General features: G+C 44.1%; 1 protein-coding gene across 6 annotated transcripts in view; it reads left to right on the top strand.

The window, feature by feature from the left end:
- The window catches only part of RREB1 (ras responsive element binding protein 1), a 124591-nt gene that overhangs the window by 657 nt on the left and 98706 nt on the right, over nt 1-25228 (top strand). Inside the window, exon 1 of one of the 6 annotated variants that reach the window (XM_063096602.1) lies at nt 35-163. The exons of 4 other annotated variants lie outside the window; for them this stretch is intronic. The gene's annotated coding sequence lies outside the window, so the exon portion shown is untranslated. Of the gene's footprint in view, nt 1-34; nt 164-13521; nt 13643-25228 lie in introns of those variants that run through there. One more of the 6 variants, XM_063096601.1, reaches the window with a different exon arrangement.

Below are 25228 nucleotides of genomic sequence, written 5' to 3'. Positions count from 1 at the left end.
GCCAGAAACATCTTCCCAGCGCTGCTCTCCATCTTCCGCCCTCTCTCCCCCGACATCCTCCCCCCCATGTGGGAGGGGAAACTTTTCTCCTACATACTTTCGAGTCCCTCTCGGGCCGGGAAGCGCGGAGATGACGGCGCCCGCCCGCCCGCCGCCGCTCAAGGTATCCGGGGGTGCCCGCCTGGGGTGCTCGCGCGGGGGTGCCCGCTCGGGGCTGCTCGGTGGGAGCATCCGCCGCGCCCTGCTCTGCGGACTTTGATCCTCCCGGGCGGACGGCGCCGGCCGGGAGGGGGCCACGGGCAGCTCTGCTCCCTCGCCGGGTCCCGGCTCGCGGTGGTGGTCACGACCACCGCCCCGGGGGACCGGGGGAGGAGGGGACCGGGGCTGTGCGGGCGCGTATTGTTCCCCCTGGCCTTCCGCCGGCGGGGTACGTGTTTTCGTGGGAGCCATCGGTGTGGAGCGAGCCTTCATCGCTGGGGGGAGGGGGCCTCGGCGCCCGGCGCCGTCACGAGCACAGGAAGGAGGCCGGGAGCATCCGAGGCGGGGCCGGCCGCCGGGCCCGCTCGGCCGCCCAGCTGTGGAGCGCGCTCGGAAAACTTTTGTCCGCCGCCCGCTGGACCAATTTTTCTCGAGTTCTGGGGCTTCCCTTCCTCCTCCCATCCCGTCCCGCAGCGCCGAGCGGGGGAGGGGGGAGGCCGGGGCGGGGGGGCTCGGGGGCCTGGTGCTGCCCCCCCCGCCCCGTCTCGGGCCCGGCCCCCCGGCGCCCCCTCCCCTCTCGCGGTCTCTTAGGAAACTGCGACCTTAATGGTTGCTAAGGAGCAGGGGAGGTCCTTCCCGTCGCCGGCCCCCTCCCTGGGAAGCGGCGTGTTTTCTGGACGGGGCCAGGGTCGCGTGGAGGATGTGACCCGCTCCCCGGCCGCGGGTGAGTGCGGGGCGCGGCGGCCGAGCCCACTTGTCGGCGAGGCGGGGGTCTGGGGGGCGCGGGACGGGCCGACCCGCGGGGCGCTTGACAGCGTCGCGTGCAGCTCGCGCCCGTCCCTCGTCCGCCGTGCATCCGTGATGGGTTAGAAAAGAGGAGGAAAGTATTTCTCCTTGCTCAGCAGATTTACCCTCCCTCGCTCCTTACTGGTTAGGAGACAGAACGTGAGCCCAGATCCGGACGAGCAGTTCACATTCCATTACGAAATTCTACACGGCTTCAGAGCCCACAGCAGCACACATTCGGGGCACTTGGGAGGGCTTTTTAAAATATATATATATATATCTCTTCTTTGGGGGATGCTGCTGCTGATGGTGGTGCTGGTGGTGGTGGAGAGAGAGAGAAGGGTGAATAAAAAGTACAACTTTTCGGTGTGCGGATAAACCTGTCCGGGGGGTTTCATCAGTAGGAAAAGGCACCCTCGTTCTTGTTTTAGAGTTTAGATTTAAGCTTAGCCATTTAAAAGCCAACGGAAATAAGCTTTGCCTGTTGGATCGGGATGATGGAAATAGCGAGGTGTTTCTGTCTTGAGGAGACGTGAAAAGATTTCTGCCAAGGCCGAGTTGCTAACGTGCGTCCTCCTGTTCTCGAGGTCTTTTTCTTTTAGAGATGCACATGCACGAGTTTAGTCTGAAATAAGTTTAACTGGAGTGGAAGGCGGGGGAAAGAGAACTCAGAGGAAAGAATGTGTTTTTGTTTTTTCACACCCGTGAAAAGCATCTTCTAGATTTGGTGCTTTTTTGAGTAGGCAGGTATGGTTTTTAAGACATAATTGAACCCGGAAGTCTGAGTTAGAGGCTAAAGTCTTGGCTAAAACCTCCTTTAAACAACAACAACAACAAAAAAAATAGTTTTGTGCTTCCTTCAAGAGTCCACAGAACTTTTAAAGGAATAGATTCTAAATACTCTTCAAATAGTTTATGCAAAAGCGGACCAGTAATTTTAGGGTTTTTAATTTAATTTAATTTTATGACCTCCATCCTTTGGAAGGGGCTTTCTGGGTACCCGCTGATGGGTTCTGCTTTGATGTGTTTTGGTCACACTGACGAATTAAACATTTAAATGGCTTTAACCAGGTTTTCAATGTGTGAAAAAATACCTCCCCCCTCCCCTTTTACAAAAGAAAAGGAAAGAAGAGCTCTTTGATTTAGTTATTTGTTTAGCTTGTGCTCCATTTTAGGGTAATGAACTTGTGCTATCTTATCATTCTTAAAAATACTGCTTAAACTGGTTGCAGTTTAGGATGTTTTATTTTTAAAGAGGATTTTCTGGATATGTGATACTCTTAAGAAATGCTGCTAGTGCTTACTGTTACATGGGATATCACTGTCTGGGATTTTCCTAGGTGCCACTTCATTTCTCATCAGAAATTCACCCTAAGCCCTATGGCAGACAAGTGTTTGTGATGTGCTGGGGAACATGAGTCTGGCTCAGCTGGTACAGGTGGTGCATCCATTCCTAACTAGTTGCATCATCCAGCAAGTGACCTTTTGATTGAAGGGTCTTTTATTTTTTATTTCTCTGGACAGACTCCTGATATCTTGTTTGCATCCAGTGCAAGTACAGAATGTCGAAGAAGGAAAACAAGCCTAACCTTCTTAGTCCTGCGTCTGGTTACCTGCTGTAGGTCAGGCATTAGCTAGCTGCCAGTACTGGCTTTCTTTTTTACCCTTCCATTTTGTAGTGCTGTGTTGGTCCACTCCCTAGGTCAGTTTTGAAGTCTTTAGTAGCTATCTTAGGCTCACTTGCTAACATCAATTGAAGGAAATTTCCTGGTTAATAAAGTTAAAAAATTCTACCCTTTTAGGGTTTTGCATGGCATAATTAATATAAATTTAACTCCTACAAACATTGGCTAAACATGCTCTCTAGATACAGTCATAAATGAATCCTTTTGATGTGTCTATTCATTATCCTTCTGAAAAGTAGGTGGTGCTTAGAAGGTCATAGGATAAGGGTTGCTAAGCAGCTAAACAGAAGGATGCTAAAATTAACCAAAGCATTTTTGAAAGGGAGTCCTTTTCTGTTTTATGTTATTTACTAGGTTTAATTTCTGAGTCCTCCATGTCCTTTGACCTAGGAAGGTAGATGTTAAAGTTTGTTTGTTTTGTTTTTGTTATTATATTTAATCTCTCTTACTTTTGTAAGTGTTTTTCGTCAAAGTTCAGTACTCTGACCAGCCCGGTGGTGTCAAATGGCAGCTTGTCTGGGTGGACTTCTTGTCTATTACCAACGTGTTCAGGTTAAACCTTCACGAGGATATGTGTATGTCACCTCAATTCATATATTTACAGATTTTTTTGTTTGTTTTGGAAATTCCTCATAATCCATAAAGTGAATTTTTGGTTTTGATCTTCATTAAACAGATTTGCATTCAAAAGAGAAATAGAATGTTATATTGGTAGAAGGCAGGCAATATAGTCTCTCTTAATAAGTGGACAATAGCTTGATTTCCCCCTTCGCTGAGATTACCATTCCCTTAGATTAGGTCTTGATAGGATAGGGCTGCTCCTCCATTTCACTCCACCTCCCTGGCTCAGTTTATTCTGCCCAGTTCATAGATACCTTTTTGAAAAATAATTGTATTAGGTTCAGAGTACCTTTGGGAGGACTGACCGTATGTTAGAAACCAAGAAGAATTGTGATTTACATTTCTGCTATAAGTATGTTTAAGGAGTTTGAAGTTTTTCAGGGAGATTAAATGGTTGAAATCGGATTGAAGCCATGATTGGTGACAATCGTCTCTTGCTTCAATGGCAAGCCCTGTGTATAAGTCATAAGTTTCCCTGCCTCAAGGTTACTTGTATACATCTGACTTATTGAACAGGCAATGTTGAGTCATTTTTTATATCCAAATATAATTAGGAAATTGGTAAGTGTGTTGTCTTTCTGTTACTTTTCAGTCTTTTTTAGACTTAGAAAATGATTTTTGAGTACAAATAGCCATGGTCCTCTTCAAAAAGCAGGGGTCAGGTAGTGATTTCCACACCCTGGTGAGGCCCTCCCCATAAATCAAAGGTAAAAGATGTACCATCTGAAACCCACAGGGAGGCATACAATGTGCTTTCTGAAATGCACCATTTATTCTTAATTTCCTCTACTCCCATAGAAGGCTGAGTACAGAAAGGAAAACCCTCTGATGATGTGTTCATTACTGCAGAGGTAGAAAAATGGGGAAGGTGGGGAGGAGGTTTTCTTTTCATGTTAGCAGTCCTGTTGGGCAGTGTCATCGACTGTGCTCTTCTCAGTTGCTCCTGTCACGTTCCCTGGGTGTTTGACGTGGTCTGCAGTGTAGCTGGAGGTTGCACTCTGCCGCTGGCAGTGGTGGGTGGGGTAAAGAGGATGGGGAGGAGGGGCAGGGAGCTCTTCCTTCCCACGACCAGTGCATCTTGTTTCTGATGGGACTTCAGGTACAGGTTAGCCAGTCTGCACATCAGTAAAGGTGGCTGCCTGTGAATAGGTGCTTCAGACAAAAGCAGTGGGAGAGGGTGGAGACTGTTTGTTCAGTGTGATTCAAGCAAGTAATGCTAAGAGAATTTGAAAACCTCTGTAAAGTCCCAGGCCTGGGTACTTACTGTCTGCTCCTGCAGGGATTCACCTGAGGGCTCACAGACTCCGTGAGGGCGGGAGGGTGGGGAAAGAATGAAAACCCCCACAGGCTTTGTCAGACGGCCAGACGGCAGAGAGAAAGTCTCAGTGGGGGTAATTAGATAAAGCTTTTAAATGCTCTATTTGTTTTCCCCTAGCTTGCCTGGTATTTCCTCTCTTTTTCTCCCCTTTTCAGAGATTGTGTGGGGTAGGATTGTTACAAAAATGTGTGTTACTTCTGATGGTTTAATTACATTTAAAATTATCTTTTTAGCTTCTTGGAGTAAGTTAATTTAACCCTGCTTTTGTGAAGGCCTATAGCAAAGAGTCCAAGTGTGTGCTCAGAGCAGCACTGTGAGGGTTGGTGGGAGCATTGATCCATTTTACAGTTGCACTTGGGCCCTGGTCCACCCACAGGCTGGTGACACGTCAAGCCAGAGCACCTGACTCCAGCCTAGCTCTGTAGAACAGCTGCTTTTCAGCGTTAGTTTGGCCTTAAGGACTTAGCATCAAATATATACATTCTGCCTGTTTCTCTGTGTGTGTGTGTGTGTGTGTATGTGTGTGTCTGTGTCTGTGTGTTGTGTTTGTCACTTTAAAGTAAGACCAGGTCATTTTCAAAATTCTGTGGTTGAATTTGAAGGTGTAAGGGAATTAAAAAAGAAACTTTGGACTTTGGCTGCATTTCTGTTGATGCGTGTGATTATACACATCTTTTCAGTAGCTTTTCTATCTCATGGGATTTCTGTAAGGATAAAATGAATGTTTCAGAAAGTCAAAGTCTGCATATGGAAGAAAGTGGTATATTTTGAGCTCAGGAAGCTCTGTGGGTATCCACTCTGGATTTCCTTTCCAAAATTTTGCACAGCTCCATTACCTTAGACAAAATTTGCTGCGGAGTTCATGTCCACTTACGGATGGATTTTAAGGAAAAGGCAAGCGGCAAGCTTGGGACTCCCTCTTTAAAGCAGTGGTTCTCAACCTGGTGGTTTTGCCCCCAGGGGACATTTGGCAATGTCTGGAGACATTTTTGAGTGTCTTGCTGAGGGGAGAGGTGCCACTGGCCTTTAGTGGGTAGAGATCAGAGATGCTGCTACGCATCCTACAAGTGCACGGCACAGCCTCCCCCCCAACCAGGATCATTCAGCCACGGTGTCAGCAGAGCTGAGATTGAGAAAGGCTGCTTTAAAGGTACAGTAGCTGTGGCCTATGTTGTATCTGCAAGTAGATTGGGTGTGCGCCCTGTGTTACATGTGATATATTTGGAGATCTGAAATTCCATAAAGCAAGTAAGCTCTTATTACATGCCTGTAAGGTACCAGGGTTGGCAAGTTCAAGGTTTCACAGAAAATCTGGAGTTGGGAAAAATGTTAAGTGGTGTTAAATACATTTGAAAACCCCGTAGTAAATAAAACTTCAAGAACTCATCTGCTTCTAAAACAAACCAGATTCATTGGCAACGTGAAGCTGTTCTGGTAGGTGGCTCAGCTTTCCGAGTCACTTCTTCAGTTATTTAGGAAACTCACTCTGGTGCTGTCATCTGCCAGCTCTCCCTCATGTTTTAAGTTATGTGGAGTATACCTTTTTTTTTTTTTTTTTTTTTTAAGTATTTGAACTAGCCCTTACTTGCTTGATGTTTTTGTACTCATAGTCTCCCTTATTTTGTTTTCTCAAGTTTTTGCAAAATTCTTACATAACCATCTGCCCTTTTTACAGGGTAGTTTTTTTGAGCCTGATCTTGTGTCCATAGACCTCTTCTTGGAGAGTGGGTGGCAGCCAGCTGCCTGGGCTAGAAGGGATGGAGTGGGAATGAGAGGACAAGGGAAGGAGACAGTGATTATTTTTATGTTCTTGGGACCCCTGGACCTCAGACCAGACATGTCTAGAGTAGTGATAGTAGTGATGTTTTAGCCACAAGTTCCACTTGCTTGCCCTTGTCATGGGTCCCCAGTGCCACCTCTCTCCCACGCCTGTCACACAGGCTAGAGGCAAGGAGGAAACCATAGAGTGGGAGAAGAAAGCAGGAAGAAGGGAGACTGAATTCCAGAAGAGGAAGGGCTGCCCGTGGTGGGAAGTGTTGGTTGCTCCCAAAATGGCCTGGACCCCCTCAACGTGTATAACATTTGACAGCTTTTTCACATCTTAATCCAGTGCTCAGACTGTGAGAATGCCAGTGGGGTTGGTTGTACTGATGGTGCCCGGTGCCCTTGCCCTGAAGCCACCTTTGCAGGCTGTGCCTGAGAACGAGTCGTGTTCCTGCAGAGCACCCTGTGCAGTCTGTTGCTTTCCTGTCCCCTCCTATAAACTGGCAACTCCCAACTGTTTATCTCCATTTACAACTTCTCTCAAGCTGGAAACTTTTGTCACCAGGATCACCCTACAGGTACCTCACCCTGCAGGTACTTGTAAAAAGGAAAGTCACCTCCCTGCCTTCTAGAAGGTGACCTTCAATGCTCGATCCACCCAGTCTTCTAGGCCAGGAACCTCACTGCTGTCCGGTCCTTGACTTGTGTTTCTCTCAGTCCCCATGTTCAGTCAGTCACCAGACCTCCCCGAAACCACTTTCCAGTTCTGACGCTGGCTGTCTTCATTGCCCTCATCCTGTCGCAAACACCTCCTAAATTAATCTCCTGCCGCCAGCTTCTCCCCACTGCTGCTTTCCCTCCATTCTGCTGCGAGAGTCATCATCCTCAAAAACTAAAGCTGTGCATGGTGTTTGCCTGCTTGAAAACATCTCTTGGCTCCCTGTTGTCTACAGGAAGAGATCCAAACTCCTTAACTTGGCACAGAGGACCTTCATCGCCTGCTTCCAGACCGAGTTTCCGCTCTCGGCTCTCGCCCCTCTCTACTGCACCACTGCCACACTGAACAACTTCTTCCTGCTTCTGCTTCTGCACAGCTGGTTCATTCTGTGCACCCCATCCCCCTCCCCCAGCAAAGAACACTTCTTACTCCTCTTTCAAGACGCAGGTCAAATACCACCTCTTCTAGGGAGCATGAGGTCCTCCGTCCAGAATAGCTTTTACTCCCATCTGTCAAGTCTGTCTATTGTAATTTTTCTGTTAACATGTTTCCCCCACCTCCAGAATATTTTTTTCCACCCCCTGTACCTAGCACAACGATTGCATAGTCAGTTCTCGCTCATAGTATGCATTGATTTCTAATACAAAAATGAGAGTTTTTGAAGAAGTTTTTGGAGAACAGCCATATGTAATTTGGAGGCTAAGGCCTAGAAGGCAGTACATGTTCTGTGAAGGAAATGGACATAAACTAACCTTTTTCAGCACACCTATCACACAGAAGTTTGGTGTTATGTGCACACTGGTGGGAAAGGATTTTGAATTACAAAAATTCTAAAATGAAAGTTGGCTCAGTGTAATTTAAAGAGGAAAAAAAATCTTTGTTAATGCCTGATTACGCTAAAAGCTGTCACACTGGGGCCTTTACTAATTATAACCACTTTTCATGGCTCTTGGTTTGAAGTTTATATTAAATAGGAGAGATGGGCACACAGATCAAAGACCAGAATCATTTCAGAGCTCCAACGTGTGGGCCCATTTTCTCTGCTTAGTTAGAGTTTTATTTCATTAGTGGTACGAGTTAATAGGAGTGTTGGTCTGTGTATAATTTAACTTTTTTCCGTTTCTTGTTGGATTTAAAACAAAATACCAAACCGGATATCTACAGGGTATACATCTTGCTATATTGTGTGTGTGCATGTATGTGTGCACAATATACAAACTTGATATAAGTTGATTATTGATCATATTTATAAATAGAATCATTCTCATTGTTTTAGGGGAGCTTCCTTTATGCCGAAACGTTATTGTAAAAAAACAAAGCAAAACACTTGTCTGAATACACAAAATCATCTCAAAGTCTTTTCTTAACTTTTAAAAGAGGTACATATATTTTCAGAAATAAGGGAGATACCAGGAAAGTGGGATGGGTGTTTCAAAACACAAAGTGAACCATGTGAATGGATTTCCTTTTCAAACAATGAGTTATTAAAAAAAAGAAAAAAACTGTGAGGTGGAAGTTTTTGGTATTCTTTATTCAAGATGAAATCCTAGTTGATTAAAAATGCATTACTATCTTTAAATATTCGTTAAAGAGTGCTTACCTGCTAACTCGTGTTTAGGCTTAAATTTGGCAGATACATCCAGATATAATATTCTTAGTTTTATTTCTAAGGAGGCTTGTATATTTTTCTCTTTGTAGAAAATACATTTTTTACAAGCCATTTTCCACTTTAGGGCTTTTAATTGTTGTTTGGGGGAATAATTTTAAAAAACTGTTTAGTGAACATCTCATATAGATTTCCCATGACCTGGGAAGTAGTTAAATTTATGTATTTGGTTAAACCATTCTACTTAAATTTTTAAACCAAGTATAATTTTTTTTTTAAAGATGACCAGTAAGGGGATCTTAACCCTTGACTTGGTGTTGTCAGCACCACGCTCCCCCAAATGAGACAACCGGCCATCCCTATATAGGGATCTGAACCCATGGCCTTGGTGTTATCAGCACCACACTCTCCCAAGTGAACCACGGGCCGGCCCCTGAACCAAGTATAATTTAAAGGAGGCTTAACTAGCACTTCTGAATTTGGTTTGTATTTAAATTATGAAAATAAGGTTTCTGAGAACCATTTGTTGTTCAAGAGTTTTGTAAGGCTTCACAACCCCTCTTTCTTAAAATATTATATCAAGTTGTGATTCAGTATCAGATTCAGTCTCCTTTTGGAAAAAAGGCAGTTTTTCTGCCACCAAATTTTTCAGTTCCATGGTGTTACTTTTTAACAACTGCAGATTTTTATTTATTCAATAGATATTTGCATATCTGCTATATGAGGGCACTGTGATAAGCACAGTGGCTACTGGTATGGCAAAGAGAGACAGTTGCTATAAGAGGATACGTTGCACTGAAAGGCGTGTTCAACAACTAACATGTCATTTGCTAAGTGCTAAAAGCTATGTGTGACAAGAACATATGAGGTGAAGTTTGGCCTCTGTGTGCTTAGGAGGAGTGGAGGATGCTGGGAGGCAGCCTGGTCCAGGAAGGCATCCTGGGGAAGTGGAGGCTGGTGATAAAAAGGAAGGTGCTTCAGAGAACAGCTTGTACAAAGGCCCTGAGGTTGTGGGGGCAGGGGAGGGATCCCAGGGAAGTGAGAGAAGTACAGTGTGTTTGGAGGAAGAAAAGACACAGGACGAGTAATTGACACAAAATGGTGAGGTAGGTAGGGACTAGAGCACACTGCTTGTACTGCATGGGTGTCTTCGGTTTTTTTCTTAAGAACTCTGGGAAGCTATAGAAGGTATTAGGCCAAGGAGTGGCATGATGTGATTTGCATTTTTAAAGATGACACCTACCCAGAGGGGAGAAAAGGCCAGGATAGAAGGAAGAAGCTCTTTTGCCTTCTGTTTGCAGGAAGATCAGTTAGAAGGCTAGCTTTGGAAAACTGAAAACCAGTGGTGGCCTGGAATATGGTGGTAGTAGAGATGGGGATCTTAGATGGATTTGACAGAGATCTTGTGGGTAGGAAAGACTTAGTGACTGGGTAGGGTGGGGAGGGGAAGGGGAAATGACTTTCAGGTCTCTGGCTTTTGTAGCTGGGCGGATGGTGGTGCCTTTCTTTGAGTTTGGAAAGCTGGATTAAGCAAGGTTTATGAACAAGGTATGTTCCTACCCTTTAAAGAGTTTATGTTTTTTGAATTTTCTCAGCATTTTGACTTGTACGATGTTTTAGTTGGTTAAAAAGTAGGCACCTAGCATGGAAAGTACTTGTATAATGTTGAGAAATGGAAGTTATGTTAAATGGCTTTCTACTTCTTTCTTTCCTTCTTTCCTTTTAATTTCCCGGTGCTAAAAGGAACAGGAAGGATTTCTTGTAGAGGGCCTGAGCTTTGAGTGATTTTCAGATGATATGTACACCTAAATCTTAAGCACGGTTACATTTCTGTTTGTTTTAGTGATGCTTTATCTGTTCGGCTCGTGGGAAGAGACTTGGGGTCAGAACCAAAGAAGGACTGTCACGGTTGCTGGAGCCCTTTAATTGAGGAGTATTGGAACTCCTTTCATGACCTGATTTTCCAGCTTATTTCTTAATCGGAACCACATAAAGGACCTCAGTGGTCACCTGATGTCTTTAATGTCTTAGAGTTACATCAATATTTTGCTTGACCGTTAATCTGTGTGAAAACAAAGTTCATTTAGTAAACAAAAGTTGTCTACCTGTTGTGTGCTGGGCTGTCCACTAGATCTGAGGGTGGCAGAGGAGATTTAACCCCTCCCACAAGGAGTGGGACTTGTCCCCACACAGCGATTGTCTAGCTGGTATTTGAACACTTCTGGTGACAGACAGCTTCCTACCTACCCCCAGGCAATCCTTGGGCTTCTGCCGTGTTAATTGACTTTTTTTACCATGGCAGACAAACTCCTTTTGGAACAAGATAGAAAGTGACATGTTTTGCACTGAGCTGGTACACACCAGAAGCTGGAGTGCAGGCAATGCCACCCCGTGTTTATGCAGCCACGGGAGCAGTGTGCAGTCTGACCCCAGCTCCTCAGCAGCCGGCCATCTCCTGCACTGCGATTCCTGCTTCCTGGGGGACGTGTCTGCCTCGCTCGCCTCCACAGCTGTCCCCTTGTGTGTGAGTTGGGGTCTCACATGACAGTCTTATCAGGGCTCCGGGATTTGGGTAATGCTTTGCTCTGACGTCATCCGAAGCTCATGTGAGCCCCAGCATGCCCCAGAGATGCTTCTCTTTCTTTTATGGTGTCAGTCCTGACGGATGTAACCTGAATATCCCTTTGGGCCCCAGATAGTGCTGGTCATTTGCCCACATTGAGGAGGACACGATTTTTCATCTCTTGCTTGACAGCATGGATATTTCCACATCACCGCGACCATAAATCCCATCAGAACAGACACCACACTTTATCCCAGCCCTGAATTTGAAAAAATGGTCTTAATCCCATTTTTAAAAAACTGAAATAGCTGGGCAAGGAGATGCTGGGAAAAAAACTTTTAAAACTGGGCTTAAAAGTGTATTGTTTGAAAATGTAAATTTGAAGGTACTATACAAATAACTCAGAGTCCTTCACCTTTCTGTGACTCAAGTAGATGTGTGGATTTGGAGGTCTAATAACAAGGTGGTTATAAATATAGCTTACTGGACAATTGCCTTGTAATGAATATCCAAAATTGGTGTCAATAGTTCATTCAATAAACAAATTCTGGTGACAAACATATATAAGCTCACTTTTGGATAACCCATCCACAGCTACTTATTTTGGAGAGTACTAAATAGTGGTAACCACGCATGCTCTCTATTGGGTGATTTTATTTTTCCTTAAACATGTATTTGCACCACTGTGGTATCGCTTCTTAACAGGCTTGGTGTGTTTGGAGGGTACTGGCATGTCCTACATTTGGCTGTCTGATGAAAGTTGAATGTGTTTTACATAAAGCTCCTAAGGGGGTTAATGAAATAAGTTAATGAGGAGATAAATATGTGGAATTTTAGTGAGCTTTCTTCTGAGAAGTTCACTGTACTATCAGTTAGGCCAGGCCATGTGACTTGTCTTAAGGGCGTCTGTGAAATGTCCCTTCTTTGTGTACCCAAAGCCATTGTTATCTTGCTGAGAAGGTGGCACTGGGGTACATGGTTAGAGTGAGTGAGTGCCATGCATGTTTGGTCCTGTTGTGGCAGAGTGCTGAGAACCGGGTGGGTCCCCCTCTTCTCAGTTTTGTTGTTCTTTGTTTCTTGTTTTAAGCAGCTCTTGGTGTAGATGTGGTGAATAACGGTGACATGTATGTTCTGAAGCTTGTTTCTTTGTCATTCCCCTCTGCACTGGAGAGTAGGTGGTGTGTATATCCATTTTGTGTATATCCATCTTGTGGTGTGTTCAAGAAAAAAAGGTAGGGAAGTGTATGTGTGCTGGGGAGGCAGTGTGGTTAGCACTGGTCAGATTAACTTTTTTTTTTTTTTTCTTTTTGGCAGCTGGCCGGTATGGGGATCCGAACCCTTGACCTTGGTGTTATCAGCACCAAGCTCTAACCGAGTGAGCTAATCAGCCAGCCCAAATTATTATATTTAGAGACCGTGATTTATTGCACTGTATCTTTACAGTAAATGGAATTTTGGAAGGGCTCATTTAGCCTGCTTGTCTCTGGGGAGTCAGTGTTGCCTCTGTGTATCTCTTCAGAAAACTGAGTATGCAGAAATCAAGTCTTAAACAGCAGAAACTACACTAAGATGTAGTTATTCATATTACAAACGAATCTGTCTAGAGTACATTTGAATAAGTTCAACCAACAGCATTTGAGTTACAGATCACCTTTGGTAAAAAGACATCACCTGGGCAAGGCCCACCTTTGAATCAGCTAAGCCAGAAGTATTTCAGTTTCTCTTCTGCCCTTGCTAGACCTCCTCCATATGACTCCACTTTTCGTGTAGAAATACTCTCAGCATAACAGCAGTAGGAGCAGCAGTGATAAGATCTAACACTTACTGAGCAGTACTAGTTATTGTCCTAAATCCTTTACATCCATCATCTCATTCATTCCTCAGGGCAACACTTTGACCCAGTGGTGCAGGTCCAGTTATCCTTCTGTTTCAGATGAGGAAATAGAGACCCAGAGAGGCAGCCAGCCAGTAGGATTCAAACAGTGACGTCTGACTCCAGAGCCTGTGCTTCTAACTACTGCTAAACTATGTCCTCTAATGACATGATCTGTTCACCAAACATTCACTGAAAGCCTTCTGTGTGCAGGGTCCTGCCTCTGATGCACAGCAAGGGAAAGATGAGCAAGAGCAAGTGTGTTGTGACAGGGTTTCTGGCTTCCAGAAATAGCAGATTAAAGCTTGCCTGTGAAACAGCTCGTTCTATTTGGTATTTGATGAAACAAGTTATATCATTGCTGCTGTGATGGTCAGGAGGGGAGATGGTGTTTGGTAGTGCTAGTACACCAACCAGCCAACTGGGATGTGAGCGCACCTAGAGAGCGTGGCGAAGCCCTGAACAGATCCTGCTGGGGGATGGGATTTTCACCAAGTTCCTGCTGGAAAGGTTAGAGCATGGAGTGGAGGTGGTCTTTCATGTGCTGGGAGGTGCCCTGGGAGCCGAAGAGGGTAGGCTAGGCCTCTGGGCTTCTGCTGGTCCTCCATGCGGTCAGTAGTGGGGGGCTCCCCTGTCTTTTAGAACCTTTCTTGTGGACACCCACATCTAATCTCACTGAAAGTGCCTGAGCCTGTTTGAAAGGAAGACCCACATGTTGGCCACTTTTGGAGAGACTGGAAACTGTAAGCTGTCTAAGTGTTTGAGGAATTTTGTTGTGCTTTTGGTTTCTGTGGGGCCCAATGCCTTGAAAACAGGTCCATTGTTTTATGTTCTAATAGATTGTTGTTATTTTCTTCAATGGATAAACTTGAGATTGTGCCTCAGAATTGGTATTGGGGTGATTCCAAGAGGGCCCAGTGATCTGTGGCACTGGGGAGGTAGGGGCAACAACCGAATTGATCTAATCGCTAACCTGATCTTAAAATTTGTCCAGATTCAAGTGAGATAGCCTCTAGAAGGTGTTGTTTGTGGTTTTGCTTTTTAAGCCGTAGGAGCCATGTGGGCTGGAGGCCAGTGAGAGGGGGATGTCCTGTCTCTCTTTGGGTGTTTTTGGGATGGGGATCACCAGGGCGCCTTGTTCCTTTTATGGGGGTGCCTGAGCCAGTTAGGGAACGGGCAGATCTTGAATTGCGATGAGCCCTTGAAGGTCTGTTTCCTGTTTGTGGTGGGTCTGTGGGGTAGGATTGTTTTGAAACTAGCAACACAAAGAATTTAAGCCTCGTGTGCTGCCAGCTCAATTATAACTGACCTATCGTCTCTATTTCTCACTACCGTTATTATTATCATTGTCATTTTGCTCATGGCAGTTCAGTAGTTTCAGCAGAAGAACAGCAAAAAGCAACCTGGATTAGGAGCCCAGGATTCTGACTCTTTTTCTCATGTGTGGAGTGTCCCCATCAGTGAGCCTGCATCAGGAACCGTTTCTCGATACCTACCACAAGTACCAGGCTCTGGAAATGCAAGGATGTGTAAAGTGTGGCCCTGCCCCAAAGCTCACCAGTGCAAGGACCTGCAGGGGACCTGCAGGTGGGAAGTGGTCAGGGCAAGAGGAAGTGATGTCCTCAGATGGGAAGGGTTTGCCATGGGGAGAAGGATGTGGGGGAGGGAAAACGTACTTCTAGGCAAAAAGACCAGCTTCAGTACAGGCTTTGGAGTACAAAAATATGAGTCTTGTTTGGAGACAGGATAGGGCAAGAGGTCGAGCGTTACTGAAGAAAGTGGGGTTGGGGTGTTGCGTGGAGTTGGGGTTGTGCGAGGTGTGGACTCTGGAAGAACAGACTGGGGCTGGGTTGTGTAGGCCGCGTGAGCCGCTGAATGCTTCAAGAGGGCCAGGTGCGGGCAGCTCTGTGCCTCAGAGACAGAACGCTGCTAAGCCTGTAGAAAAGTTAAGACAACGCATTCAGCAAAGCGCAGCATGGGTTTGGAATTTGGTGCCCTCTTTAACGGAATCATTTCTGTCCTTTTGTCCAAGAGATTGTTCAGCCCGGGACGTGTGAGCTGCCTTCTGTACTGGTGTTGAATTATCATTGAAAGTTGGAAACATTTATTTTCAGCATATAGGATGCAATTCGACAGTGTTGAAACTTGCTTTCTTGTGTCTTACTAATTGGTACTTATTTAAGCTCATCAGAGAGCGGAATTCTTTACAGGAGAGAGACTCAATTCTTCCCTCAAAAATACTGAGGGTGGACTCTGGGCATTGAGCGGGGATGATTTATTCATAGTAATAACTGGTTTGTTGGCTGAGAGTGAGCGTATTGGGAGGGAGCTAGCACAGGGCCAGCTAATTTGTGATCCTAATGACCCTCTGGCTAAAGGCTTTGGGTGCTGAGAATGTATTCATGAGATGTAGCTGCCAGCTCACTGCTCACCCCTCACCCAGGGGACCCCTCCGATGTTCCTGGTCCTCTGCTCTGATCCGCCTCCCTCCCTGCAGCCAGGCAGGGAGCAGAGTGTGCCCAGGACTTAACAGATGGTAGTGGATGTGAAGGAAGTCAGAGAGTAGGCCCCAAAGACAATTACGTTTATGGGGCGATTTGTAATTATTGTAGTGACACAGTATTGCCTTGTACTCTTTCAGAGTTCTCTGTCCTCTGGGGAGGGAATATTAATTTTTTTTATAGGCCTGACTATACGTTTCAAAGCCTTCACTCACAGATTCAGGGAACTAGATGAGAGTGTTACGAAAAATGTGGATAGATTCTCTGTAAATTCAGTAGGTCAGACAGGACACATCCCTTAAAGTTAATAATTTTCATCACCTAAAACTGATTCATGTATTTCATGATTTTACAAATAGTTGGCAGCCTTTTCAGGTTTACTTTTGTTTTGTAACGTGTTTGTCATTTGAGCTGGAATTCTGCAGGAGGAAGCAGGACGCTGGTAAATTAAAGCAGGGCTTTGGGGGACCAGGTGGGGAGTTGGGATGGGGGAGGTGTCTGAAAATTGTTGCTCATTGGGTTCCTTTTGCATGTGCGACGAGGCAGGACATACTAGTTAGGGGAAGGAAAGCAGCATTGACAAGGAGGAGCTGCTGTTCTCCCCCCCACTTTTTTTTTTTAAAGATGACGGGTAAGGGGATCTTAGCCCTTGACTTGGTGTTGTCAGCACCATGCTCTTCCAAGTGAGTGAACTGCTCATCCCTATATAGGGATCTGAACCCGTGGCTTTGGTGTTGTCAGCACCACACTCTCCCAAGTGAGCCACAGGCTGGCCCTTGTTCTCCCCTTCCTAAAGACAGGAAACTGAGGCTTAGAAATGTTCATATTTCTAAGATCATGCAGCTAGTGACAGACTACCAGGAAGCTTTATGACCCATTTCCACAGTCTTAAGGATGTTCTTTTTTGTTGTAGATAATCTCACTATATCTTGGTGTACCTGGAGAGTTCCTACCACTTGACTCAATTTATTTGTCTTGATTTTTCAGTTTGCTTAGATTTGAGAATAACACATTATTTGAATGCCTCCAACTTCATCTGAAATATCCTTAATTAAGCAGCTGCTGTGTTAGGATGCTAGGTTTAGGCATGGTGGAGCATGGTGGTTCTTGCCTTTGGGGAGTTTACATTGTGAAAGGAATTCACAGTGTGGACCCTGGGCCAAGTTCCTGTGGGAAGACCAAGGTCACGGAAGCTAACAGAACTGGGTCTGGGCTTCCAGGAAAAGCACAAGCAGGGTCTGAGGTCCCAGCGGGAAAGAGCTGGTTGGTTCGGAGTTTAGGGTGTAATTTGGTGTTGAGGACCATGTGCTAGAAAATGATAGGGTTGAGGGATGCGTGGGGTGAGTGGGGGGTGGGGCACAATTGGACCTTTCCTTCTGTAAATGGTAGGGAGCCCTAAGTTTTTGAGCAGAAAAGGACAGGTTGGCCTGCTTGGAGACATCCTCACGCGGGGTCTGTGGTCTGCGCATCTGTGCTCTGGGTGGTTGCTGTGGCTCCCTTCTCTGTGTGCTTCTGGCCTGAGGCAGAGCGCACATCCCATGACCACTGGTACAGGGTGATCCGGGAACAGCACTCAGGATCCCTGAATCGCCTAAAGCCACTGCACTGATGTGCACACACAGGGAAGCTTTCTTTCTTTATAGCCATAGATTTGTTGAAAAGCTGAATCACATATCCCGGCTTAATATTTGACCTTGTAGTTACCAACTCCAGGTGAGCCACCTTCAAGAGGGGTAACGTCCTCTTGTAGGAAAGGTGTGGCCAGGCAGCAGGGGACCCAGGTTCCAGTTTGACCCCAACCTAAAAGGTTTTAGCTTATATCCCTTTGGCCTGGTAGACTCCTTTGGGGTGCTTGGTCACTTAAATATTTGTTATACTGGTAGATGGGTTTATATATTAATACCGCTGGCTTACTGCAAGTAGGGCTGAAAGCTTTCCTGCACATATGTGTTGAGGGGAGCCCCTGGTAGGCCAAGACACCTGGTCCCAGGTGTGGTGACCAGGGCACTTGAGCCCACTTTCCCGACCCCCCCACTTCCCTGCCCAGTTTTAGAGTCATGCTGAGTCTTTGGCTGCTGGTGTTCTCTGCCTCAGCCCAAAAGGAGAGAAGGGGTGCCCTCACCTGCCCTGACTTGGGACAAGAGCATGGTCTGGATGGATGACTTTACTGATAATTCCCCCAAATCATTTTTATCCTCAACAGCCAACACTCCTTCCTCTAAAACCCTGCAAAGTAGTAGTAAATCCCTTTCCATTCCTCTCCTTTGCTCTTTCCGCCCTCTGGTAAAGCTGGAAGTGCCTGAAAGAGAGGCAGCCAGAGCCAGGGCCAACATAATCCACACGCTCTGGACGTCACCCTGGGTGACTCAGATTCGGTTGCGTTTGTCATTTCACAACCACCTGCATCTGATCCCACTCCGCGGGCAAACTCTACTGAGGAGCCTCCACCCGCCGCCTGGTGTGAGCAGCACGGTGCTTTTCTCCAGCTCTTTCTCTTTTGAGCTCTGGCCGGGGGTTCTGCTAGTGAAAGACATCAGCCCCACCCTCCTTCCCCATCCACTTTTGTTAATAGTCATTTTTAAGAAGTAGATATGTATTGTCATATGCCAGTCATGTCAAATGCCTTTTGTGCATTATCTCTGTAGTCCTCATAACAACCGTGTCAAGTTGGTATAATTATCCTCATTTTGCAGATATGGAAGAAGGAGTTTTTGGGGAGATTGTCCTAAACGTTCCAGGTACCCTTAAGTATAGGAGGGACTTTACACCACTTTCTCTGCTTCATATCATTTAATCTTTGCATCAACTTTACAAGGTTGTTTTATTTCCATTTTACAGATGAGGAGGCTGGAGAGTTTAAATAACTTGCCTTGTAAGTGAGGGAGGCTGAATCAGAACCCAGGCCAGTGGACTCCATCCAGTACAAGTGCTCTTAATCTTTGCTCTTCTGCATTTATGTATTAAGTAAAAATTCCTAGTTTGGGGCCGACAAAGGAGGGCTTCCGTTGGTTTTGTTTTCTAATGTTTTTCCATTTTTAAAGGGGGAAGAAAGGAAGCTAATGTTTATCAAGCACTCACTAAGTTTTCTGCCTAACAAAATCTAGAAAAATCTGTTTTCCTCACACTATAGCGTAAGCTCCATGAGACCTTTTTGTTCCTTTTAAACATTTTATTCAGTGATGCGTCCCAAGCACCTACCATATAGTACTCGGCACATATTGGATGCTCGATTAATATTCGTTGAAGGAATGAATGAGGCAGGGGTTATTTTACCTGTTTTACGGGTGGAGACATTGAGACAGAGCAGTTGGGTAACTTGCCCATAGGCACACACCATGGTGGAAAACAACTTTCGCTCTTCACACCACAAATCTTTTTTTTAAACAGATCTTTTTTACACATGTAAAATGGGAGTGATCAGATCCATGTCATGGGATTGTAGAGCATGATATAAAACTCTGAGTACTTTACCCAGTATCTGGTACAGTGTAAACATTCAATAAGTGGCATATGGTGTTTGAAGCCTTCTTCTGCATGTGCCTTCATTTCGGGCACAGTTGACACCAAAATTATTAGAGCTGAAAATCTGCTAACTGCTGAAACTTTTAAAAACATATTTAATTAATCTAATGTTCCTATCTTTGCTTAACTCTATCGAGTGATCACAAGTAGTAAAATTGGTGACATCAGTTCAAGTCTATCCTGGGCAAGTGGACAAGTGGTTATGACTGGCAAGATTTGATTAAGCTGTATTTGCATCTTCTCTGTTTACGGTCATAGAGTATTGCAATGGAAAGGGCCTCAGGAATCGTGGTTCATTTATTCTCCTTAAACCCTCTTCGTTTACAGGTGAGGGAAATGAGGCCTGGAGAGACGCAGGGGCAAGACTGGGCGTGGAACCTTGGTCTTATGTGTTGGATTCTCTTAGATGTCAGCACACCCTGCCCCGTCCAGGAGCCCGGAGATTTGTCCATTCCTGGTCTGATGTTAATGAGCAGATTATATCAACAATCCACCAAAAGAGCCCGTAGATCAAATTCACACTAGTATTTAAACATTTTTTCTCGTTATAAAATGTTCTTATTCATTGTCACTAATAGGAAGGAATATGAAGAAAATCAGAATGACCTGTTGTGCTATTACTCAGAGACTACAAAGGTCCTAAGGATTAAAAAATTTTTCCCATTAGATTTTTTATTATTTCATTGCACATATGACTCAGAAAAATTCTAAATGAACTAAAAAAAAAAACTTAATACAAAAAGGAAAAAAGTAAAATTACTTACTCTCACAAGTCAGAAATAACGATTGTTGATACTTTACTGTATATCTCCTTCTAGATGGTTTTCTATGGATACATACACATATTACAAATGGGATTTATTACATTTGTGGACGATAAAAAAAGTTTTTACATGCCTTTAAATTATATATCTATTAAAAATTTAATATGATATGACAAATCTTTTCTAGTGTATGCAAATATTTTTTGACTTGAAACTCACATTATTTTGATGTGATATGATTTCGGGGGGCAGGGTCACAGGCTGATGTTTTAATTATTTTGCATTCCCTGGGCACTCACTGTGTGAGAGGAGGAAATGTATCCTTATAGCTTAAAAGAAACCAATCTAGGATTAAAAGTTTTAGTGTAAATTATGAATACATAGTTAATCAGAAATTGATTTATTTTAAAGAGGAAAGTACTGAACTGATAAAATGTGTTTTGTTCATTTTTTGGATAGCCTGTTATCTGTCATCTTAGTACCCCAAACAAGTGAAAGTCACCGATGAAAAACAAATTCAGTTCAAAAAGTCCTCCTAAAGCATCAGGCGCGATTGAGAGGAAGTTTTTCATCTTACAGAGGACACTGTCGTGAATGTTGTCAATGAACGGCAGGATGTGTTCTTTCCCTGTGGTTGTACGATTATTGATTATTTTACTTTAATCAATGTCGTGTTATTTAGACATTCTAGAGCAGTTATTCCCAATGTTTTCAAATATAAGGACCTCTTTTAATGTAAAAGATTTTCTAGACCACGTATGATTTTAATTATATCTTTAGAATCTGTTGGGAAGCTCTAATGACAAAAAACTCTTAATGATAAAACATTTTAGTGGAATTTATCTTTGTTAATTACAGCAGAGTCTTCATACACTTGCAAAATAATAGTAAATGTATGTGTAAATTTACTTGGTTTGTAGATGCTTGGTGAGCAGATGAATAAGTAAGTGGATCCCTGAAATAACTCCCTGGAGGCCCCTCTCCTGGAGGAAGATAGATCCTGCCTATGAATAGCTCCAAGGGCTAATGTTAGGAAAATAATGATTAGATCAGTTCTAAACTGCAGGAGGAATTCTCTAACTCCAGGACGGACTACACAGTCATAGAGGAGCTGTAGGTTCTTTGTATATGACAAGTTAGGGAGGTGGATTTTGCTCCCACCTGCTTATGCACTGAATAGCTTCCACAGTGGCCCTTGACACCACCTCATTCTCTTCATCATTTCAAAGGAAAGAATTGAGTTGGAGAAGTAAATTGAATCAGCCAGATTGTCAGAAACATTTCCACATACCTCATGACATACCTCCCTTGGCCGTTTTAATTAATCTACTGTGCTCTATCAGGGAGAGGGATGTATTTGTTAGCTAGGAGACTAAGGCCCTAAACCCAAGCCCAACCTTGACTATGATTAATGAAAATGTATGCTTTGCCCTTTGGTTTTTCCATCTCTGAAATGGGTAGAATATCTTTCTTGTATCATGTTCTTAGGAGGTGATATAATGATGTCCCTAGGCAGCATTTCCTTTCTTTTTAACCAGTAAAAGCAAACAGAAGGACCTTCGTGAGGATAGAAGCTATTGTCCTTTTATATAAAGGAGAAGTACCATAGATCTAGGGGAATTCTAAGCATCCTGAAAGCTGCTTTATGGCAGGGCAGCAGCCAAGAGACCAGCTGGTGGAGTGAGACCTTCCTCAAAAACCTTATCTCCATTCTCCTGTGTTCCTATTTTCCTCCTTTTAAAATGGGGGTGCTAGTAGCCTAGTTATGTTTATTCAACAGTGACGACTCTTCTGTTACTATTCTTTTGTTCTAACGGCAAAAGTTCTTGCACTGCTTAACTCCCCAAGACATGGGTAGAGGAAGCAGCTGCCTCATTCTGGATGTGCCTGTATTATCTGCAGGAAAAGCACCCCAGTGTTCTACCTTTTTCTAGGTGTCAGGGCTGGGAGCAGGTATTCTGTTTAATTTTTATGCTGTGTCTGTGTATTTTCAAAAACATTTCATGTGATCTTTATTTCAGGCTTTTAAAGCTTTTTCACGTTGCTCTAGGGAAGCTTCAGCAATTTCTTAGCAAAACAGGGTGGGCAGTATGTACAAATCAACAGAGCCCAGGAAAGAGCAGGGTTCAGGAAGCCAGTACCCCGAAAAGACCATGTTTAGATTTTCTGCACATACTAAAGCTGGATTTTTACATCGCAGGCCGGGAGCATTACTTTTATGCAGTGGACCCGGTCAGAGAGGTGGCATGTGACCTCATTTAAAGGACTGTGGCCATCTGCACAGTGATGGGACCACTACTCCCTCTAACTGGTGTTCTCAGCTATGTAGGGTTTCTGTGGTGGGATCAAAGGCGATGGTTACTTCTGATGGACACTGACCTCACAAGGATTTTCAGGGGAAAAACCCTCCAGACATCATTTCAGGATTTCCAAAGCAATTTTATAATTCTAATTCTGGTAGAGGTTTGATTCGAAAGGGCACTCTATCAGCTCCTTCTGTTTTGCCTTTGTTTTATAGATATCAGTATTTTCTTTTTAATGAGAAATGAGTTATAAATTATATCTTAAGGAGTTTGGTTTAGTTTGTTTGTTTTGAAGAACTGTTTAATTGGCTAGGGTTTTTTTCCCCTTCAGTAGCTTGCTTCAGTTCCCAATGACTAGGCAATATGGAGATAATAGTTAATAACTAAGCCTTTTTTAAGCGATGCTATTTAGAAGGAGGTTATGAATATATAATAAACTTATGAATACGTAAATAAAGTTTTCATGGAACCTGCCTTACTTTTTTTTTTTTTTTTTTTTAAAGATGACCGGTAAGGGGGTCTTAACCCTTGACTTGGTGTGGTGCGCACCACGCTCAGCCAGTGAGCCAACCAGCCATCCCTATGCGGGATCCGAACCCTCGGCCTTGGTGTTATCAGCACCGCACTCTCCCGAGTGAGCCACGGGCCGGCCCCTTACCTTACTTTTTGAACAGGAGAAAATATGATTTTTAGGCATAATAGTGCACAAAGAAATGAATAACAGCCTCTAAAGACATTTAAGTCTATAAACAAAGCATCAACATCTTTATTCAAAATGGATTGTGTTCTGAAGCCTGATGCTTTCAAGAGTGCTTTATTGTCAGGTGGGTTGTAAAAACTGTCGTTAATCAGCATGTGTTGTGTTTCCCTCCGAATTTCATTAAACAGGTACGCATCAGTTCACATCCCCCTTACAGGAGGGGCAGTGAAACAGAAACTTGGTAGAAATATTGAGGAGGGAAAAAAGATCAAACCACCTGGGCACTGGCCTCCTTCTCTCATTTCCTCTCTCAACGCTGCCCCTCTGAGATATTCTTCGAGAAGGTGGAGGAAGCTGCTGCGCTTGGGGTCATCACCCTAGATCTGGCCGCTGCTCTCTATCTAGGGTCAGGAGTGGCTCAGTACTGGGAGTTCCTTCCCGAAAGCGCAGAGCTGACTCGTCACATTCAGTCTCTGTCAGGAGGTGGGCAGTGCTGTCCCCCGGCTTCCCCGGCAAGGCCTGGGAGGGGCCTTGAGAGTGCCCTGCTGGAGTTGATGCCTCCCCTGCCCCCAGGGCTGCTGGAGAAGGAGGAGCCTTCTGGAATGGGGTACAGGAAGGCGGATAGGGAATGGGAGTCCAGGGAAGAGGGTGGAGGGGCTGTCTGCAGTTTCTACCGTTGTCTCAGGACAGACCAAGCTGTGCTTCAGGAGTTGTTGTTTGGCTGTTACTTTTTCTCTTCAGATTTTGGCATTTAGGGAATACATTTGATAAATTTATGGTTTGTTAACATGAATACGATATGCATTTACATTTTTGGGTGCTGAATACATAGGCAAATAAAACTAAGAAGCCAAATGCTAAGATAGTTGTTGTTTTACTGATGAATTGAAACTAGCCGAACTGGCTAAGCTGTTGGAGTCACTTGCCCAAACTATTCCAGGTAGTAGTTTTTGTTTGGTCTAAGAAAATTACTTGGAAGGGTGCAGTATTACATTAAGGCGTGGAAGGCTGCAGTTGTGCTTTCATCTGTGAGATACTGGAAGGAAAGGATGGGAGATGAGCGTGAGTTCACCGCCGCCTGACTCCTCCTCTTCCTCTCCCTGCCCTGGAGCCGCAGCTTCAGCTTTCAGAGCAGCTCGCCTGTGCTCGGCCCAGCGCTGGACTCAAGTATTTCTCAGTAGTTTTCAGTGTCATCCATCATCACTTGCAGAGTTGCTTTTCATTTTCAAGGGTCCCCAGTCTAACCGTTCAGCTACTTTTCAATAGCCTTCCCTCACTCGCTCCTGCCCAGTCGGGAAGATTAATAATGTTAACTGATTTACTGTCGCTGCAAAAAAGCATTAGTTAATTAGACTTTTACACCTCAGTCAGTTGGCATTAGACACCCTTTGTGCACTGTAACTCAAGGATGTTAAAGACCTAAATCTTTGAGAAAAAAAGAAAAGAGAGGAAAAGGACAGGAACTTTTCCAGTTTGAGCCTCATGTTGGTCCATGTTAATTAGGCATTTGTCCCTTAGTCTGAAGGTGATAGAAAATGCCAGTTACTGTGGTAGTTAACTGACATCAAACTCTGTCCAAATAATTCCGTTGGGCCCAGCCTTCTCTCTTAATTGGTGGGAAGGAAAACTTCGGCACACACCCAGGATAAGGAGGAAACTGTTACTTATACTGAACATTTGAAAATTTCATTCTAAAGGATCTTCAGAATACTTGTATATTTTTTTAATTTAACTATCCAGTTGGTCTTTTTAAAAACAGTAACAGAATCTCTTCTAAAACTCAAGCCACCCAAAATGATTAGCTTTTGAGGTCTCCAGTAAATGCAAGTTTAGTAATTGTTATTATCCAAGGCCAAAAAGTAGTTCCTGTTATCCAAGGCCCTTACAGATTTATGTATGTTTGGTACTGCTTTAAAAAGTGTTCTGGAAATTGACACTTAATTTTCTAGCTTATAGTCAGATTTCTTTATCAATACCAGAAATCTATAAAGTGGGCTAAGGCATCAAGCCATATACACATATATAAAAAACAATATATGGTCTCATATGAAAAGAAAAATGACATGATGGTGGTTTCATTGCAGTAATTAGATGAAACATGCTTTTTTAAGAAGAACCTTCTTCCTAGTTACTGGAGAAGGTAATCCTCAGTGACAGGGGTATAGTTTACCTTATTGATGAGGTATGTAAAACAATTCCAAAAATAATGAAAAGATTTTTTTCTAATTAGGGGTAGCCTTATTTGACTTTAAACCATACTCAGTTTGTGTATGGTTTCTGGCCAAAGTTTTCACATGTTTCAGAGT

The sequence above is a fragment of the Cynocephalus volans genome, chromosome 5 (genome assembly GCF_027409185.1).
Source record: "Cynocephalus volans isolate mCynVol1 chromosome 5, mCynVol1.pri, whole genome shotgun sequence".
Taxonomy (NCBI): domain Eukaryota; kingdom Metazoa; phylum Chordata; class Mammalia; order Dermoptera; family Cynocephalidae; genus Cynocephalus; species Cynocephalus volans.
The sequence above is the reverse complement of the archived record's forward strand: the minus strand, read 5'-3'. Positions and strand labels throughout refer to the sequence as shown.